This window comes from Ictidomys tridecemlineatus, chromosome 1 (genome assembly GCF_052094955.1).
Source record: "Ictidomys tridecemlineatus isolate mIctTri1 chromosome 1, mIctTri1.hap1, whole genome shotgun sequence".
Lineage (NCBI taxonomy): Eukaryota > Metazoa > Chordata > Mammalia > Rodentia > Sciuridae > Ictidomys > Ictidomys tridecemlineatus.
In genome coordinates this window covers 17,856,549-17,869,660 of record NC_135477.1, presented here as the reverse complement: position 1 = coordinate 17,869,660, position 13,112 = coordinate 17,856,549, and the positions used below count along the sequence as shown (strand labels likewise).

General features: G+C 42.9%; 2 long non-coding RNA genes across 2 annotated transcripts; one reads left to right on the top strand and one right to left on the bottom strand.

Annotated features, from left to right (window-relative positions):
• The first annotated feature begins 880 nt into the window (after positions 1-880).
• Positions 881-9,094, top strand: LOC120885425 (uncharacterized). The gene is made up of 3 exons (XR_005728039.2): positions 881-1,431; positions 2,054-2,137; positions 8,751-9,094. It is a non-coding gene; the product is annotated as an uncharacterized LOC120885425 (long non-coding RNA).
• LOC144377979 (uncharacterized) lies at positions 4,772-13,087 on the bottom strand. Its single transcript, XR_013439378.1, has 2 exons — positions 10,114-13,087; positions 4,772-7,477 (listed from the first exon to the last, which is right to left on the bottom strand). It is a non-coding gene; the product is annotated as an uncharacterized LOC144377979 (long non-coding RNA).
• Between the last annotated feature and the right edge of the window lie 25 nt (positions 13,088-13,112).

The following is a 13,112-nucleotide window of genomic DNA, read 5'->3' as shown; positions in this document are numbered from 1 at the left end:
TCACCCAAGTCTTAACTTTATCTGTGTTGTCTTTCATCATGCAGGAGTTCAAAATGTTCCAGTATTCAAATCAGTCATTTCTTTTTTTTTTTTTTTTTCCTTTATGGCCTCTGGGTTTCCTGTCTTGCTTAAGCAGTCTTTTCATCCTGATGTTACATAATTCGTCTTCTGTGTTTTCTACAAATACTTTTAGGGATATATCTATATCTATATCTATATCTAACACAAACAAAAACTTTAAGGGATGGATAGATTTTGTGTGTGTGTATGTGTGTGTGTGCAGCATGCTCGCACGCGTGCACGCACGCACACACACACACACACTCATATGCACGTGCATATTCCAGAAATCTGTATTTGGGGGACTGGGGATGTGGCTCAAGTGATAGCGCGCTCCCCTGGCATGGGTGCGGCCCGGGCTGGATCCTCAGCACTACATACAAACAAAGATGTTGTGTCTGCCGAAAACTAAAATGTAAATAAAATATTTAAAAAAAAAGATTACAGATCAGGGCTGAGAATATAGCTTAGTCAGTAGAGTGCTTATTTAAAAAAAAAAAAAAAGGAAAGAAAAGAAAAGAAATCCGTACTTGGAAATTCCTTCTTTCCCTTCTCCTGCAGCAAGTATGCCACATGCTCACATGCGTTGCTGGAATTTCACACTCTCAATACAAGTAAAGGCAAAATGAATTTACATACCAGGGCAGCTCATCAATAAAGACATTCATTAGGATCATTCCTAAACAGTTTTCAAAAGCAAATTGAGACCAATGTAATTAGCCATCGATGCCCCAGTGGATAATTTGGATAATGTTTTAGACCTTTTTAGTAGTACCTACATCTCTATTATTTGATTTGTTACATGGGCCAAACTCTGATATGTAGGAGAACTGGCATAACCACCTTGACTTCCAGAGCACTTGTGGAAGACTTAGGTATTTTCTGATATCTAGAGGTTCAGCATGTTAGAGTTTCCTCATATAAGCCCCCAAACATTTTTAACTTGAAAAATATTTTCCTAAAATAATATCCTGTAAAGTCCTGCCTTGCTAAACTGTCACTAGAGAGCTGGAAAGCCCTTATATCAATTATCACACTAGGCTCCTGGGCTTGATGGCCTCTGGAGTTGTTGATATGCACCAACTGTTTGCCCTAGGACTAACTGGCCCCTTGTGGCTTTTAAAGATCTCGTTTCTTCCCTACATTTTTTTCTTTCCCTTCCCTTGCTTTCCTGTTTGTTTCCATTGGTAATCAGTGTGTTGATCTCTAGCAGCCAAACTCCCTGTTAATCAATGATTTTTCATCTACTGGTAGGCCAGAAAGCCAGAAAACCAAGCATACCTTTACTCTATGTGAAGTGAGAAAACTCAGGCTCCAGGAGAAGATCTAAGGGGCTTTTCTCTGAGCAAAAGGAGAGAGAGGACAGGTGAGGTGAGTTATCTCTTTTACAGATCCTTAAGGATTTTCTCCCTGGTTTCCACATTGATGTAGTATTACTGCATTTGTCCCACTTTGCAGATGAAGAAATGCAAACCCATGAGACACAGTGACCTGGGTCAACCCCAGGTCTCATGGCAAGCAAGGGACAGAACAAACACTAAAATATGCATGTCTTCCTCAACTCCATGGCCCTGTGAGGTTTAGCCTTATAAGCCAAAAGCCTGGCTGGGACAGATCTCCCCAGGAGCCCTCCTGGATTCTCTCCAGGACTGTAGACCAGTTTAGGACCCTTATCCCTCTGGGAGGCCTAACCAATTCCACAATCTACCTGGATCCTTTTTGCTAATGAATCAGGTCCCTTCATCATCAGGAATTAGTTTGGCAAATAGCTGTGTTTATACTAAGACTCTTAGTTTACTGCAGTTGAGTCCTGCAGGGGACTGTTCAAGCTTATCTTCTCCAGATAGCAACTTGCTGAGGGCTGCACAATTCTGACCCAGATTGAAATCAGCTGCTGCAAAACACCTAGTCCTGAACACACACACACACACACACACACACACACACCAGGTGACTTGAGCCAACTGCCACTGACATATCCTTTCCTCAACAGGCCGACTCCTTCCCAGAATGCTGAGATCTGGGCCAAGGCAAGCTGACAGGGCAACAAAGGTCCCAGAGGACCCTGTCTGTTGAGGTAGGACTGTTTCCTTGATCTGGACACCTGTCTCCTGCTCCACCTGCCTTGTTCTCAAGTCTTTCATGAAAGGGGAGGGCTGGGTGAGAGGGCAAAGGAAAGAGAGGATGGGCATCAGGCTGCAGAATACTCACAGCAGGATGAAGGGGCAGCTTTGGGCCACTACACATTTTATGCAAATCCTGAAGTGTTTCATTCAGGGAATAAGGCCCTTTGGAAAAATGATCTTTCTCTTTTAGAAATTCACAGTCTGGGTTCTCCAGGTGGCAGAAGACTAACAAAAGGCTCCAACCCCCACGGCTCTGATGTGCCAACAGTTGGCCCTCTAATGTCTTAACCACCAGTGAAGACCCTTCAGGGACTGACCACCACTTTCCTTCTCTCTCCAGCCAGGAATCACCCTTTTTCTGTTTTCAACCTTTGTAGTCTTGTATCTGTGCCCCTCCTAAGGCATTTATCACTTTCCACTGCACATAATACTTATTTTTATGGGTCTTATCATTTCCATGTGTTCCTTAAGGGTGGGGCCTTTGCTTGGTTATCTCTGTACCCTAAGGCCTTAGGTATGGTGTGAGCTGTGGGGTGCTTAATAAAATTTGTTGAGGTAAACAAGGAACCCTCCCACAGGACTGAGCTCACCCTGAGAGAAACAAGGAGGCATCCAAATTCCCCACTGTACTCAGAATTAGGACGACATTTTCACTCTGGCCTGCACAGACAGCATTTAGGATAGAAACTTCAAGGTCATGAAGTCCAATTCTTCCTTTTCAAGGACAAGGAAATAGCAGTAGGCTAGGGACAGTAGATGTTATTAGCTTCATTTACAGCTGAGGGAGCAGGAGTCCTAGCAGCCTAAGCAATTTTCCTAAAGACAGACTGGTAGAAGGTGGTAGAGCTGGAATTTAAACCTCGTTCTCACTGACACCAAAGCCCACTTTCTGTTGTAAAGGAGCCCACAGCCTTGGTCCCTTAAGATCTGGCTCCCTGCTGGATTTTTGGAAAATGGCTGTGGCTGGCCAGGCCTGGGACACTCTAGGCGCTCAGGCAGGCAGCAGCTGGCTCCAGTCTTTCACGGCTAGGCCACTGGAGAAGCTGATAAACTCTGCCTGCCTAAGGCCTGGCTGCCCAGCTACCCCAGCTGGGGCTTTTCACAGAAGAGTCACCAGGCAGGTACTAGAGCACCACACAGAGAGCCCTTGTCCAGAGGACATGGTGTTTTCTCGTCAGGAGTTTGTGTTGGCCACACTGGTAGGGGCAGGGGAAGTGGAGGCCTCCAGGCTTCTGCCAGTGGGGCTCTGCTCCAAGAAGGCAAAGGGGAGCAGTGGGCCCTTGGGCCAAGCAGGACCTGAGTGAAAACCTGTGAGAGCAATGGCCTGGGTGGTACTCAGGGCAGCGGCCGGGAATTTCTCAAGGGCTTGAACTGAGTCTTGTGTCTATAGGCTACAGTGGGCAGTAGAAATCTCAGGCTGATAGTCTATTGCCATTACTATTGAGAAACCTCGGACAAAGTTGTGAACTTTCTGAGCCTCCATTTCCTCATTTGTTATGTGAGAAGGTTAATAGCAGTCTCTTGCTGAGCGTAATGAGGACAGGCAGACATGGGGTGTGCTGGATATACAGTAGTCACTTAATAAATGGTGGAATCCCTATGATTTTTTATAAGTATTGCCTCAGTTTCTAGGTTTATAAATTAACAAAAGGCTGGGGCTGCAGAGAACACTCAGGCAATGTGTCAAATGATTATGGACAGAGAAAAGAAAACAAAATCACTATGAATAGATCCACATTTAGAGGAACTCTGGCCCAGAAACAGCTGGGGGAAGATGATCTGTTTCTAGTTAGGGAGCAGCCAATGAAAGAACATATAGAGTTGTTGCTTCACAAATGTTCTCAACTTAGCATGTGTAGGGGGCATGTGTGCGTGTGTGTGGTGTGTGGTGTGTGGAGTGTGTTTTGTGTACATATGTGTGTGGTGCTTCTTAAGTCTATACTAAGGTTTCTCATTCTCAATAGTGCTTCATAGCAAAGAAAGGAAGAAACATATTTATTATGCAGGCACTTAATCCTTCGGATATATTTTTTTCTATAGTTCTCCCAATGGCTCCCAGAGAAGCAAACAAGGTGCAGAGAGGCCATTTATTTACCCCCACCAGATGGTTAGTGCAGAGGCCAACCTGGACCTAAACTACCTGACAACCACAGGCATTGTGGGCTTGACTCCTGAAAGAAGAAACCCCCAAATGCAAATAGAGTCAGGGTTCTGTCCTGTGGTTTGATCTTCAGGCAGCTTTTCTTGTGGTGTTTCACCCAAATAGCTGTGCTCTGCTCTGGCTCCCAGACCTGCCACTTCCTGCATAACTCATTGCCATTCTGGTTTTATTTTTGTCAGCTCTTCCTCTGAACCAGGCCTCACCACGGTGAAGCAGGCTCAGTGAAGATAGAAGCCTGACCCCTGGGCCTGCCCCAGCTCCAGACAGTTGGTGGAGCCTGCATGTTCTGCCCAGGATCCAGTGTGGCAGGGAGCCCTGGAAAACCCAGCTTCTTATCATTCCTGGGGGGTCCCTATGAACTATAACAGTTCCCATTCTGGCACGTTCACAGAAAAGTCAGGCTTCAGCTGTGAGCACGGAAGGCTGCTGGTTGAGGTTTATTTCATTCTCTTGAACAGCTCCCTGCAGGCCCAGCAAATGATAGACAGGCAGATGATGAGCTAAACCAGGAAGTGAAACTCCAAGGAGAGTCCAGAGGGCTCTTGTACAGAAAACAGAAATTTTATTAGTTCCTTTATTCTTTCACCAAACATTTATTAACAAGAACATACCAGGTGCATGTTGCAGAGCAGGGTTTTGCCTTTCAGGAGCCTATGGTCCAATGGGGAGTCAGTGTGAAAACAAAGAACCCAGTCTGGGAGACCAGCCTGAGAACACAGAGGCAAATAATGGGAGACTCTTCACTCCACCCTAGTCTGGAGAAAACTTCTCACAGGAAGTATTTTGCCCAAGTCTGAAGGATCAGTCAGAATTCAATAAGTAGAAATAATATCCATAGCAATCAAAGTATACTTATTAGGCACTTATGATATGGCAAACATCCTACTAAGTACTTTACCAATATTATTTCATTTTAACAACAGCCCTAGCACAACAAGGACTGTATTCTATTTTACAGGTAAGGAAAAGGAGGGTCAGAGAATGTGAAGTAACTTGCTCAAAACTAGTATTTCATTTGTTGAGACCAGGCTTCAACATAAGGCAGAGTTCACCAGGGAACACGTAAGTATGTTTTGCTAAACTGTTTAGATTTCATGAGGCACCAAGGAGCAAAGGGCGGTAAGATGGATTCGTTTTTGAAAGATTCCTTATATGAGGTAGGAAAACTACACACTTGAACATGTGGGCCCACCTGGAAACAAGGTCACATATATTGCTACAGTAGTGGCTGGGAAAAAGTCCTTCCACAGGACAAGTACCAACTTATCTATGGCCCTGTTCCCTGCAGCCTTAGGGCCTCTGCTTTTTAAAAGGTCTTCCCCATGCCTGCAGAAATTTTATAGAGCTTCCTATGCCTTGGATGCAGAAAGCACATATAGTCTTAATGCATCACCCTAGGCTAGATCCCCTCTGATTATGCAAGAGCTCAAGACACTTCACAGGTGGGACTTCAAGTATTCCCAGGCCTCTAGTATTCCCTGAGAGAGCTACTGTTAGGGCTGTTACTCACTCGAACATCTTTGACAGTGAGCTGTAATCAGCTCCTTTCCTCTGAGATAGGGAATTCTCCCAGAGAGTAACAATTCCTCTCAGAATAACTTTGGTCCTTTGAAAAGAAGCATTTGCTCTTTAAGATCATGTGATCATGGCTTGTAAAATCTTTCTGGCTTTAAAGAGCTTGTATAGTTTGTAAAAACCAGTTCCATCAATGCCCCGGCCAACAGTTAGCAGCCTGTGTTTGTTAAAGTCTGTGGTTTTGAGCCTACTATATGTATTCATCACAGTGAATAACACTGACCCAACTTTACTGTGTTGATTCCATTTGGTTCTACTGCCTTGACATTTGCCTTGTCCCTCCAAAGAGTTCTTAAAAGAAGGTAACTCATAAGCAAAATCATTGTACCACACACTTCCTAAATAGAAAGAAGTATAATCATCACAGATGGCTATAAGCAGAATCTTAGACCATCAGCCAACCCAAAATCTCACAGCTCCAGAGAGCACCTGGGAGACCTTTTAATTTCTACAGCTTCAGAGTAGTTAAAAGAACTAAGGCCACACATCCAGTTAATTGCAGAATAAACGGCCTCTGGCCTTTTAGCCCAGATCCCATTCTACTGAATTGGTGTTTCCCAAAGTATTTTATAAGATATTAATAAACAAGCACAAAGAGTGCCATGGTCCAAGTAAGTTCAGCAAACATGGAGTTAAAGAAAATCACAGGGGTTTACTTATGACATTGTAATTTTCCATGTCAAGAGATGATAAGCAGTTTTCCTAAACTTACTTCATCCTAGCACCTTTTTATGGAAGTGGGAGACTCTTCTGTGGAGCACCATGTGAGAGACCGTATGCTGTGCTTTCTCTCTTTGATAAATTCAATAATTTTTAACAATAAATTCATGGGTGATGGAGCTGTGACTTCTGTTTAGGAAATTTGGGGAGATTCAGCTTTTATTTCTGACCTATTGAGGTCAACCATAATGGAAGGTAGCTGCCATACCTGACCAGAATGAGGTATCAATGAGATGGCATTTCCATCTCTTTTTAGGACCACTACTGTCCTAAAAGTCAATTTTATTTTGTTTTGCTGTTGTGGTTACTTTGAACACATTTTGATTTTACATCTAATTTGACACACAAAATAAAGTTTGGTGGCTTCTCCTGGTGAGATGCTTATTCTAAACATGGGCTCAAACGCAGCAGTAACATGAAATTTTCTAGAAGTTCCTGATCTCTTTGTGGATATGACCCTTTATGGCACCTTATAAAAAATTATGGAACTGTTATGAGATCAGATGCACATTTGTTATAAAAATTGCATAAAACTTTACGGTATTCATGTGCCCTCTGAAGCCCATCAATCAATTACCAGCCTAGATTCATTGCTCCCAGAGAACTTTCTGAAAACAACAACATACACACACCAACACAAAACACAAGAAATGGTGGTAAAATTTTCACTTGCCCCTCAGCAGTTATTTTTTTTCTTTCCGTTGAATTCTTGGGTTTTGGAGGATGGCTTGTTGTCAGCTAGTTCCTGTTGTTGTTGGCTTTGTCAATTGTGCTGAAGAGTTGCCAGTCATGTCCTTATTTGTGCTCAGTTGCAGAACTTAGGGATTTCCTGGAGCTGTGTTTTAAAAGTACCAGTCTTAGTTCTTAGTTTTTCTTTCTGAAAGCTGCCCTGCTAGCTTTGTGGATAGAAAAAGAAAGAAAGAAAGAGAGAAAGAGAGAAAGGACAGAAGAACAAGGCACAAGCAGAGAATCATATGGGAAAAGGACGGTGGCTTCAGTAATGGGATCAGATGCTATGGTTTTAACTGTAACTTGCCTGGAGCCAGATTGTTTCCCCTCTCTGGATCTCAGTTTGTGTTGTTTATCTGTAATCTGAACAAGTTTGCCTCAACTAGGTCATCTCTCAGAACCTTTTTTCATAGGAATGACTGTATTTTTATTATAAACATTTAACAAAAAACAAACAAACAAAAATCTCCCTTGGCTTTCCTGGTTCTCTTATTTCAACCACTTTATTTTATTTTTTTAATCAAAATAAATATAGGTTTGATCTGTTAACTTCTTTTTCTTTGTGTGTTCCCTTTTAACTAGTATTTACCTCTCAAGCCTCCTCTCCACCCTTCTCTCTGTAGAGCTGGCTCTCTTAATCACAGTTCATCTATTTCTCTTATGTTCCAGCAGGAAAAGGCCCTTATTTCTATCCCATGGCTCTAGCTGTGTATGATATTTAGGAGGCAAGCAGAAACTGTGCAAACACAGAGAGGGGAAGAGGGCATATGGTAGTTATGTGCGATTAGGGCTCATTGGAGAAGAGAAGGTTAAGTCTGAGATGTGTGAAGCCTAGCCAAGGACCCAGTGTTCCAGAAGAATGCAAATAAAGCCCCCTACAATGCAATTGGAGGAGCACAACTAATCATAATTAAATGTAGGGTGTGGCGGTTATATGAAACACTGAAGAGCATGGGGTTGATTGGACCATGATTGCAAAAGTCTGAGAAGCTTTTGCACAGGCTTAGAACTCAGGCCAGGTATAGGAGATGTCGAAAAAATTTATGGGCTTTTTGGGGAAAGATGTCTTGCTGGAGTTCTTCTACCTTAAGTAAGCTTACTAAATCCTTAAGTAGCAGGAGTGATATGGCCAGAGATAAAACCCACAAAAGACAAATGCATCCAGAAAACTCCTTGAAACCTGATTGGGGAAGTAAAACCATATTATTCTTTCAATACCTCTTGGCACTATATTAAAATATTGCATGTACTTCTTTGTGCTATGCTTCACATACTCCACGCTCTTTACTCCAGGAAAGAGATTCTTAAAAATGCCCCATGAACATTTTCTGAACATATAAATTCTCTCCATCTCCTTCTCTCTCTCTTTCTTATTTCAGGACCTTAAAATGGATTCATCTGATACAGGGAGGCTATGAGAACCAGAACTGGGCTCAAATATTTGACTTGTGTTCAAGAGACTCAAGGCTGAGTGACAGAAAGAATCCAGCCCAGCCTGGGTGCTAGAAGGTCTGGATTCTCCCTGCCCCTAGGATCCCTACAAGGCTGGTATACTGAAATGGCATTTACACTTGTGGCTCATCATGATGCTGTGACCAATTGTGTGGGTTTGGGTGGTACACTAAATTTCTCTGGGTCTCTATTCCTCCATTTGTAAAATGAAGAATTTGAGTTAGAGAACCCCCAAATTTCCTTTCAGCATAAAAGTTTCGTGATTACCAGAGACCTGCTTAAGCCCCATTTCCTTCATGTTTAAAGCATGCACAATCTTGTCTGTTTCATAGGGAGGTGGTGTAAGTGTATGTGAAAGTGCTCAGTAAGCCTTAAAACACAAATGCTAGCTTTCCTTAGAATTCTTTTTGCAGCTCTTTCTTCATAGCATATTTCATTTTCTTTTTATTTGTGCTAAATAGGAATTCATAAAATCCAGGTCTTGGTTTGATAAAAGGAAGCAGGATGTCAGTTCAGGTAGATGAAGACATTATAAATGGCAGCAGCATCTCAAAGTTCTTTGGACAGAGGCTGACTGGACCTACCCTCAGTCTTCAGAAAGATGGCCTCTTCTCAGTCTCATGTGAGCACATGAACAGTGTTTACTAAGAATCAGAGTTCTCAAAATGGGGCTTTGCCTGAAGCATGAAGACTGGAGAGAGTTCTAAGGACAATACTAGTAATTCTAGGTGCTTATCTTTTGCTTTTCATCTGTGCATTTCCAAGTACTTTACCTACATTAACTCATTAGCACTCCAAACCTTACAACAGTCATCCATCATTCCCAGCTTTGGGATGAGGGAGGTAATATCATCTAAGCTCTGCATCCAGAGAAAGCCCCTTCTTGAGAGTGACAGTACTTTTCTGTCTATAGCTCACAGAATCCTCTCCTGCCACCAGTGGCAAATTCATCTTGACTCCTGTTCAAAGAACTCCCGTTGTGCTCAGTACCTTGCCCAGCATCTCAGAATGTCAGAACTGGAACAGCTCTCCAAATCCCCCCCACCCCCCCACAGTGGGCAAATCTGTGTTTTATAGTCTAGAACACAGCTTATTCAACTGATCTATCTAGGGAAGAAAAGTGAGATGACCAGAGCAATACAATTAGGGGCAAAATCAATAACTTCAGAAGTGAAAAACAGAACTATCTCCTACCCTTGATCCCACACATGTGAACAAGCCAAACACTCTTTCCCTCTATGCACTGTAACAGTGTTTGAACCTGAGGTGCATGGGGAAGATGAGGTATACCTGTTGCTGCCTCTGAACAGCTCTCTCGTCTTGGATGACTGTGGTGGCCCTTCCTCTCCTCAGTCCTTGGAGTGAGTCATTTTGCAGGGAAATGAAGTTGCAATTCCATCATTCTGAACAGAATGAGGTAAAGGGAGGCATTCTCTTCTCTTATCCAACAGCTAAATCAAGATTAAGCCCACAGGCTCAGGGCTATAAGAAATGGAAAGCTTGTTCATGAATGATTATAATATGAAATGAAAATGTACATTGTGGCCCAGAACATGGGCAGCCCTTGGCTTTAGGCATTACCTATCCTAAGATAGAATAATTCTGTCTTTTTCCAAGAACACAGCTGGATCAACTCTGTGCTTTTCACAGAATAGGCACACAATAAATATTTGTGGATTGACTTGGTAGGCCAAAATTCTTGGCAGTTGGACATTTTTCCACTTTCAGCTTGTTCTTTTTTTTTTTTTTAATCCTTTTAAAAAATGTTTAGATACAAAGGCATAGGTGACCAGGGTTCTTCAATACAGCTGGAAGGAATGTTGGTCACAGTTGCTGTCATCTATGTTTCCCAAGCTGGTTTCTAAGTAAAACTAATTCTGGGTTATCTGAGGGAAAGAAGAAAAAGATTATGTGTTCAAATAAAATGTAAAACATTAAGTTTGCCAACCTGTCCCCCAAGAGTCTAAAGGTGCATAGTTTATTGAAGATACTGGGAAGAGTTGAAGGAAAGAAAGTTGTAAGTTTGTTAAAAGAGGTTCTTTCCAAGATTTTGGCCATGGAACAATCCCTCCCTCATTTTTTACATGATATCTACTAAGGCTCTGTTACAGTGCATAAAGGGAAAGAGTGTTTGGCTTGTTCGCGTGTGTGGGATCAAGAGTAGGAGATAGTTCTGTTTTTCACCTCTGAAGTTATTGATTTTGCCCCTAATTGTGTTGCTTTGGGCATTTCACATTTGAGATAGAAATAATTCCCATTTCACAATAAAGAAATTCAAAAACTCTTTGAAGTTCCTTTGCAAATTAGGCAGATTGCTGGGGTTCAAATGCACACATTTGGAATTTCAAGGCTGTTTTCTGACTGTTCCTCCTGCATGCCTTCTCTTTGTCTTTTCTTTTCCTCATTCTTTCTAGGTTGCTATCTTCTGAAGTAATGACCAGAACCTTAAGCTGTCTCTCTGCTCTCTGGACTCAGCCACTGTCTCAGGCCGGATTTTCCCACTGTCTAATGGGCAGTATTTGAGTGGTGTGTTGGTCTCTCCAGATGGTAAATGCCTCCTCCCAGACCAGCTTTCTCCTTCTTGGACTTACACTTTTTTACCAGTCTCATCCTGTCTACATATCACCTTTAGTGCTATTATTTCTCTGCACGAAAAACATCCTTCACTAGTTTCTCATCACCTCTGGAGTGTCAGCCAAACATTCAAGGCCCCACAGGGTGACTTGAAGGCTTTCTGGCCACGTGTCTTCACACTCTTCCCAGTATGTACCCACATTTACTGCAACCCACTAAGATTACTCACTGCTCCATATGCTTCCCCATCTCCTTTATCATATCACCTTGAAATGCTCCTGTTCTTACTTCATCTCTGCCTGGTACGATCCTGTTCATGCCTCATGCCCTACCCTCAGTCTTTTTTTTTCCCCTCATGATTTACATGATCTGTTTTCCAGTCCTCCATGATTTCTCAAAGTACTGGAAGTACTGATCACATTTTACCTGGCATTATTTTATATGACTCCCTGTCCTAGCTCTTCTTCTTAACAGAATGTAACCTTGATGAGGACAAGATCTGTCTCACTCATTGTTGTGGTGCCCAAGAAAATACCTCATACACTTCCTGCACCCATGCAATGAATACACCTTGATATGAATTCACAAAAGTTCTCAGCAGTTGGTAGTCATCCCCATCTATTAGACAAGGGCCTCTGAATTAGCCTCATGAGTCATGTTCACATTTTAAAATCTGAGCTTCCCAGACACTCAGTTTTCTTTTATTGTTTTTACCATCATCTGCAGCCGGCTTTTCCTCCCCAGTCTCCTTTCCATTGAGAGACTCTTTTTTTTTTTTTTTTAACCAACGTTCTTTCTCCATATTTTTACTTCTTACTTGATTTTAGTTTTTGACCCTTTCCTTCTTCCTTCCTGCAAACAACCTTCTCTTAGCTCCTGCTAGGTGCTTCCATTTACTTGCTCGTGCTCATTTAGCACATTATTAAGCACCAGTGTCATAACAATGCTGTGTGGAGCAGATATCCTAAGATTTATTACATAAGACTAGAATATATTTGCCATTTTTAAAAGAGCATCCAAAACACTTTCCCCATTTTAACAAATTACTCCAAAAGAACTCATAAGGGAGTAAAAGGTTCACATCCTTTTTGTCCATCATCTCAAGCATACTCATGATGTCTGGCATCCCACTTTGGGCCAGATAATCAGGAAAAGGGGTTCTAATTTCAGCTTCCCCACTAACTTTCTGTAAAAACTTCAGCCCCTCTCAGGATCTCTGTTTCTGCACCAGTAAAAATCAGAATTGAGGTTCAATCAGTAATTCCCAAGGTATTTTCCAGTGGTTGTGGGCATTCACTGAGAGAAACTTACGAGGGGGGGGGGGGAGGAGCGCTGCACACAGTAGGAGCCAAGGAGTAAGCAAGGGCCGCTGGGCGAAGGAACTGGAGAGGTTGGGGTTATTCCCCTGAGGTTGTCCAGAAATGGAGTCAGGGACCCTCAGGAAGACTAAAGCCTTGGCTACAGCCGAGTCTGGTGAACGCTTTGAGGAGGCAATGGGTGAGCTGGGTCAAGGAAGCCTCATCCTAGCTCCCCACCCCAGGCTCAACCCTTTTGCTCAGTTTTCATCCGGGCGCTGTCTCCCAACAACCCGGAGCTGGGACTACCCACTCGGTTCCCACTCCCTTCACTGCGAGGAGCCTAATGCGCAGGCGCCCTCCTGCACCCTCCCCCCCCCAACTTTCCACGTTTCACTTCCCTCCCTTTTCCTCCTGGGC